This window comes from Microcaecilia unicolor, chromosome 11 (genome assembly GCF_901765095.1).
Source record: "Microcaecilia unicolor chromosome 11, aMicUni1.1, whole genome shotgun sequence".
In the NCBI taxonomy this organism is placed as follows: domain Eukaryota; kingdom Metazoa; phylum Chordata; class Amphibia; order Gymnophiona; family Siphonopidae; genus Microcaecilia; species Microcaecilia unicolor.
Window position 1 is genome coordinate 192,141,611 of NC_044041.1, and position 8,060 is coordinate 192,149,670.

The following is an 8,060-nucleotide window of genomic DNA, read 5'->3' on the forward strand; positions in this document are numbered from 1 at the left end:
TAGCCTCCCAAAGTGCTTTGAAAATATGCCTCTTAGCATCTCTGTATGTCTTGTACATGTGCCATACCACACTGTATCACTGCGAGTTCCTTTTTGTTGCTGCTTCACTTTATGCACCTACTTGTTGTGATATTTCTCAGAAGTAATTTGACCCCCGAGGCAGACGTAAATACGGGTCCTGTGTCGGGTCGTATATATTTGTATTTGATGCAATCAAGTTACTTCAATCAACCTTCAGCTAGCGAGACTTCTTGGTCCACCCCTACTTTCTGGTTTTGACTATAGTTAGACACGTGGGGGGTTTCTTTGCCCTTACCTACGGGTTGTTGTTCCATGGCTACAATATAAGCTTTTCACAAGAAGAGAAACTCCCCGAGGGGATTTAAGAACCAGAACTGCAACCATAGGTAAATGGAGCAGCAGTTATCGTCATCAAGAAGTAAAGTTCTATGATTGCACCAGACCGCCAAGAAAACATTAGTGCAACACTGAGAGGCCATAGTTGAAATACTCAAACTTTTGAATGAACATGGGGAAGAGATGTGTGTTCTTGACACCCTGGCTAAACCTGATAGCTGTGGGGATCACTACAAAATATGGTAATAAGACATAGGAGCCTAGGAACCGACTAATTTGAAAATGGTGAGACCTGCAATAGAGGCGACAGTGACAATTGCTATAATGAATTATAAACAGGTGTGGGACAGATGTGGAGGACTTTGTAGGCAAACAGTCAAGAAGCTGAGGAATAGACATAAGTTAGGGGACAGTTGGCATGGCATTGTATTTGGGAATTTTTATGCATATCGCCCCAACTTGATCACATCTCAACTGGGAAGAGTTGACGGGACCCTTTGGTCTATATTAATCATACTATTTATTTATTTTGTTACATTTGTACCCCGCGCTTTCCCACTCATGGCAGGCTCAATGCGGCTTACATGGGGCAATGGAGGGTTAATTGACTTGTCCAGAGTCACAAGGAGCTGCCTGTGCCTGAAGTGGGAATCGAACTCAGTTCCCCAGGACCAAAGTCCACTATGTTCTCAGTCTGTCCTTTTTCACACACACACAGTTCACTGTTTAGTTTTTGTCTTTAAAACAGTAAAACTAAACCAAAACTAGAAATATATTAGATATGCCTATCTGTGCTATGATCACTCCTGGTGATCACCTTTCCCCATGCAGGGCATAAAATCCTGTCCCCAAGTATCTCTGGGTGTTTTTGCACAGACTCACTGTATTTTCGCTCAGCCACCTGTTCTATTCTCAGCAAATTCCAGGAGTGCTCTCACAAATGTCTGCATTTCCATTCAATGGATCACAGCTGCCATCGCATTTGCTATTTCACAGCTGGGAGATGAGCCAACATGTAACTGCCAATACCCCCCCACCAGGAAACATTTGCCACTAAAGCTTGGGTGCTGGAAGCAAGTCCGAAGGGTGGACTTCCACTGCACAAACCATTACTAACACCAAATCACAGGCGACAGAGCTGTTCCACCTCTCCTTGTCACATTCAGGCCATTATTTTAAAGTGAAAAGAAGCTGAGAGATGGATTCAAGTATTTCAAAGCCACTGACAGGAACGGGAGTGGACAGATTCTATGCAGAACAGGGAAGAGGGAAAGGGCCTGTCCAGTACAGTAACATAGTAGATGATGGCAGAAAAAGACCTGCACAGTCCATCCAGTCTGCCCAACAAGATAAACTCATATGTGCTACGTTCTGTATATACCGTACCTTGATTTGTATCTGCCATTGTCAGGGCACAGATCGTATAAGTCTGCCCAGCACTAGCCCCGCCTCCCAACCACCAGCCCCGCCTCCCCCCACCAGCTCTACTACTACTACTCAACATTTCCAAGACGCTACCAGACTGAATATAGTAAAAACATAGGAACATCACATAGAAAGAGATGAGACCCACTTATTTAATTTCATGTGGGTGCAATTTATTTATTTTTATTTAGATTTTTTGCTCACACCTTTTTCAGTAGTAGCTCAAGGTGAGTTACATTCAGGTACTCTGGATATTTCTCTGTCCCAGGGGGACTCACAATCTAAGTTTGTACCTGAGGCAATGGAGGGTTAAGTGACTTGCCCAAGATCACAAGAGGTAGAAGTGGGATTTGAACTGGCCACCTCTGTGCTCTAACCACTAGGCCACTCCTCCACTAGCAACATTCAGTGTAGAATCTCAAATAGTAGCAACATTCCATGTTCCACTGCACTAACCACTAGGCTACTCCTCCACTAGTAACATTCCATGTAGAAGCCTGCCCTTGCAGATCAGCAATGCGGCCACGCAGACTTCTGTTTCTGTGAGTCTGACGGACTCACAGAAACAGAAGCCTGCGCGGCCGCGTTGCTGATCTACAAGGGCAGGCTTCTACATGGAATGTTGCTAGTGGAATAGCAACATTAACATTCCATGTAGAATCTCCTATAGTAGCAACATTCCATGTAGAATCTCAAGGTGAGTTACATTCAGGTACTCTGGATATTTCTCTGTCCCAGGAGGGCTCACAATCTAAGTTTGTACCTGAGGCAATGGAGGGTTAAGTGACTTGCCCAAGATCACAAGAGGTAGAAGTGGGATTTGAACTGGCCACCTCTGTGCTCTAACCACTAGGCCACTCCTCCACTAGCAACATTCAGTGTAGAATCTCAAATATTAATTTATTTTGCTCACACCTTTTTCAGTAGTAGCTCAAGGTGAGTTACATTCAGGTACTCTGGATATTTCTCTGTCCCAGGAGGGCTCACAATCTAAGTTTGTACCTGAGGCAATGGAGGGTTAAGTGACTTACCCAAGATCACAAGGAGCAGCAGCGGGATTTGAACTGGCCACCTCTGGATTGCAAGACCGGTGCTGTAACTTAGAAGAAAATAGATACCAAGAAAATGGAACAATGACTAAAAAGGGTCTGTCCTGGAGCCAGTCAGATTTTTTTGGATATCTAGAATAGAAATGAAAGCAATTTGCACTCCAGAGGCCATGCATGCAAATAGCTCATGAATATTCATTACAGATATCCTGAAAACCTTCTGTAACAGTTGGGAACCGCTGACTTAAGGCAGCACGGTTTTTCCACAGGGCGCTTTTGCATCTTCCATAGTGGAGTACCGAGAGGCTCATGGCCTATTAGAAGACAGGGTAACAGCTGTGCTACCCCAGATTGTTGGCTGAGTTTCCTCTGTCATAGAAAAGGTCCGAAGGCTCAGCTGTTCAGATAGCTAAAGACAGAACAGGCTAAGGATTTTGGGCCTCATTTACCATGCCTATTCTATTTTACTTTCTGGTTTGTATAAATGCATTTACAACATATGTAACACCAAGGGCTCTGCTTACTGAGCCTCACTAGCATTTAGCGCACACTAAAAACGCTAGCGAGTGTGGGTAGGGCGGAATCATCAGCTTGTGGTAGGTGTGGAGATCCCAATCATAACTATTATCATGCTATGTGGGCTTGTGCAGCGATATCCGCTTACTGGGAGCAAATAGCGAAGTTCTTAGGCGAAATCCTGGGGCGGAGGGTGACATTGACACTGGAAACGGCCCTTTTGGGGGTCGACTTACTGAAGGGGAAAGGTACCGTTAGTCATAACCTGCTAATCTTTAAAGCATGTCTCGTGGGGAAAAAATGCATTTTAGTTAACTGGATACATTTAGAGGCACCATCGTTTTGGCAATGGCGCAACAGGTGGCATGCATTGCTACTAATGGAGCTGAGAGATTCATATTATAAACCCAAAACACAGCGTAAATTCTATTTAATAGGGGAATCATATATTAACGCTTTGGCCCTTAGGGCCCGAAGTTCCATCCTTAATCGACTGAGCTTGGACCCAGCGAAGTTAGCTACGGGTTTTAGATAGTGAATAGGTCAATTTCCCTGGGCTATCAGAGATATGTAGCTGCCTGGAAGGGGGGTGGACAAAGGTGGGAGGGAGGTTACAGGGGGGAGGAATATTAGAGGGGTAAGGAAGGGCAGAAGGGGGGTTGCGGGGAGGGATATAGAGGTATGGATAAAAGAGAAATAGCTGGGAGTAGGGAGGGAGGAAGCTAAAGAGAAAAGTGATGGCTACCTCCTATGTTATGATTGCAAGTTGTTCATTTGTTTCCTGATGTATCTTGAACATAGCGTATGAATATTGTATTGTCTGTGATAGGTCATCAATAAAATTGTTTAAAACTAAAACGCTAGCGAGTGCTTAGTAAACAGGGCCCCAATTTTTGTTAAAAGGAGGTAAATAAAATAAACCTATTTAAATCAAATCAGGATCATCCCTAGCACAAGTTACAGTGGACAAAGTAGTAGTTCTCACCTTTTTGTACACTGCTTCGAGTTTCTTGGGGAAAGTGACTCATGAATGTGCTACATGAAACAAAGTATGCATTGGCACAGGGAAGGAGAAAGCAGATCCCTTTATAGCTGAGCATTAAAGTATCAGATCAGCTAACAGTCTTCAGCTTGTCCTTACATATTCACTCCATCTACTCCACCCACCAGGAAAAAGCAACTTGCATTCCTCAGGGACTGCACAAGGAAGGGAGACAAGTGAACCTATGGCAGTCCAAACCAGGATTAGCAACTTGTCTGGTATCAGTTAAAAAAAAAAAAAAAATCCATCAAACTAAAAATGCAGGTTTGGCTCTAGGCTAGTTAGCACTTACGTGAAAACCAAAACTGGCATCCCCTCCCTCTGCAATAGCCCCGCCTCCCACCACCGGCTCTGCCACCCAATCTCCGCCACAGAAGCTTAGCGGAGACTGGGTGGCAGAGCCGGTGCTGGGAGGCGGGGCTAGTGCTGGGCAGACTTCTACAGTGCCCTGAAAATGGCAGATACAAATCGAAGTCAGGTATACACATAAAACAGCACATATGAGTTTATCTTGTTGGGCAGACTGGATGGACCATACAGGTCTTTCTCTGTCGTCATCTACTATGATATAAAGAAGACAACCCCTTTTCTCTCTCCTCTTGCTCTCTGCCTAGCACCATTAACACCTTCCCAATCTCCCCTCTTTTTTCCCTGCCCCTGTGACATGAAAGGCTGGGAATGGGAGAGGTGGGAGGTATCAGCACAGTGGCCTTAAGCAACACATTTCACAAGCTGGCTCTATAAAATGCTCAGGTATCAGCAACCCTGTTGCAAAAGGAGATAAATTACATTGCAAAAAAAAATGTATTAAGGGTGAGAAATAATGTTCCCTTTTTAATTATTTTTTTTTCAGCTTAGCAAGTTCCTCCTGCCCTTTGGGTTTGTAGCTTAGTTGGAATCAGAGCCGGGAATTTTCTCCCTTTATACACTCAAACACTGCAGCAACAGTGGATTCCTTACAGATTTCCACAAAAATGGATGCCGATGCCAGCAACTCCACATTAATGCTGCACCTCGTCTAACTCCCACACTCCAACGGAAGCATCCCCTGCCAACTCAAGGAGCAGATGTACATATGAAATAAGACCTTCAAATGCAGAGCTCCAGTGGCCTTTACCTTTTCCCTTATGAAAGGGAAAGGGGACTTGATATACCGCCTTTCTGATCGGTTTACATATATTGGAGTGGAGGAGTAGCCTAGTGGTTAGTGCAGTGGACTTTGATCCTAGGGAACTGGGTTCAATTCCCACTGCAGCTCCTTGTGACTCTGGGCAAGTCACTTAACCCTCCATTGCCCCAGGTACAAATAAGTACCTGAATATATGTAAACTGCTTTGAATGTAGTTGCAAAAACCTCAGAAAAGCGGTATATCAAGTCCCATTTCCCTTATTTTGTACAAGGGGTGGAGGGTTAAGTGACTTGCCCAGTCACAAGGAGCTGCAGTGGGAATCAAACTCAGTTCCCCAGGATCAAAGTCCACTGCACTAACCACTAGGCTACTCCTTACTCTTTGGGATTCCGGAATCTTGCTATTCTTTGTGGATCTACATGGAATGTTGCTACTCAGATTCTGCATGGAATCTTGTCACTCTTTAGGATTCCAGAATCTTGCTATGCTTTGGGATCTACATGGAATGTTGCTGCTGCTCTTTGACATTGTGCATGGAACCTTGTTAATGGGACTTGATATACTGCCTTTCTGTGGTTTTTGCAACTACATTCAAAGCGGTTTACATATATTCAGGTACTTATTTTGTACCAGGGGCAATGGAGGGTTAAGTGACTTGCCCAGAGTCACAAGGAGCTGCAGTGGGAATCGAACCCAGTTCCTCAGGATCAAAGTCCACTGCACTGACCACTAGGCTACTCCTCCATTTGTCAATGAAACTATATTAGTATTAGCTATGCTGATGAGATACGCATCATTCAACCGAAATGTAGAGCACCCCTCTCTTCAGAAAGGCCTATGTGTATGAATAAAACACATACAATCATTTATAAAAATGTAGATTTATTCAAAACTATTAAAAAAAAAAAAACCTGTCCTCCCACAAGTCCAGCTTCAGCAAAATAGTTTGCCCACGTTTGTGTTTAGGGGAAGAATAATTTTGAAAACACTGCTTACAGAAAGAGTACCATCAGAGGTCCCTCCCCCCCCCCCCCCCCCCCCCCACCGCCAGATCTTGCATTATAAAAGAAATAGACCTGTTTAATGGAGCTGCACCCAGTGAGCAAGTACAGAGCATACTGATGCAAGACACAGACCACTACTGCACTCAATAAGTCTCCACTGTGTGGCTGAAGAGTATTTCTAGCTGCAACTGACTTGCAATAAATAATGGGCAAATAATCCAATTCCATTTTCACAGTATGAATTTTTCTTTTCTTAAAGATACCATGAACCAAACTGTATAAAAACATTTTTACACATGTAAAACAACAACAAAAAAAACAGATCAGAACACACATATGACAAGGCCCAAACATAAGTTCTGCCTGGAGGAAACCAAAAGGCCAGTAGTAAATTAGACACTTAACAGATTTACGCCTATGTTTACTAAGGTGCGCTATAGGCGTGCTAGCGTTTTTAACACGCGTAAATGGTTTATGCACGTTAAAGCGCCCACAGAAATGTATAGGCGGGTTGGCGTTTAAAGGTACGTTAGAAACGCTAATGCACCTTAGTAAACATACCCCTTAGAGTGTAAGCTTTCCGAGGGCGTAGACTCTAGTCCTCAAAAGCTTACACTGTTATAGATCTTTTTCATTTATAGAAGGTGTCACAAGGTCATTTTTGCAACTACAGACTAAACCAGAAAGTAGGGGTGGACCAAGAAGTCTCGCCAGCCGAAGGTTGATTGAAGTAACTTGATTGCATCAAACACAAATATATACTGCCCAACACGGGACCCGTATTTCGACGGTTTTACAGCCTGCCTCAGGGGTCAAATTAGTTCTGAGAAATATCGCAACAAGTAGGTGCAAAAAGTGAAACAGCAACAAAAGAGGAACTTACAGTGATACAGAGTGAAGAGCCCGCCCGGACTCTTCGACAGCGTTTACTGTGATCACACTGTATCACTGCGAGTTCCTTTTTGTTGCTGCTTCACTTTATGCACCTATTTGTTGCGATATTTCTCAGAAGTAATTTGACCCCCGAGGCAGACGGTAAAACCGTGGAAATACGGGTCGTATATATTTGTATTTGATGCAATCAAGTTACTTCAATCGACCTTCGGCTAGCGAGACTTCTTGGTCCACCCCTACTTTCTGGTTTCGACTGTAATTAGACACGTGGGGGGGGGTTTCTTTGCCCTTACCTACGGGTTGTTGTTCCATGGCTACAATATAAGCTTTTCACAAGAAGAGAAACTCCCAGAGGGGATTTAAGAACCAGAACTGCAACCATAGACCAATCTTACTTCAAGCACCTTCTTTGGCTATGTCACATTCAGAGCTTTTGCACTGGGGTACCATCTAGAAAACACACTAGATCTATCTGTAACAAGCATTCGCTTGTTAACATCGAGTTTCCAGGCAAGCACACCATTACTACAAACCTAACGGCTTCTTTCTACATGCACATTGGATGCCCTGACAAAAGTGGACACAGATTAGACTGCTACAATTAAAAAAAAAGAGCGAAATAAAAGCTAACACACCAGAAAAC

At 43.8% G+C, this 8,060-nt stretch overlaps 1 long non-coding RNA gene across 1 annotated transcript; it reads left to right on the forward strand.

Moving 5' to 3' along the window:
- The first annotated feature begins 339 nt into the window (after window positions 1-339).
- On the forward strand, window positions 340-8,020 carry LOC115479686. The gene is made up of 2 exons (XR_003943737.1): window positions 340-407; window positions 7,802-8,020. It is a non-coding gene; the product is annotated as an uncharacterized LOC115479686 (long non-coding RNA).
- The last annotated feature ends 40 nt before the right edge of the window (window positions 8,021-8,060 follow it).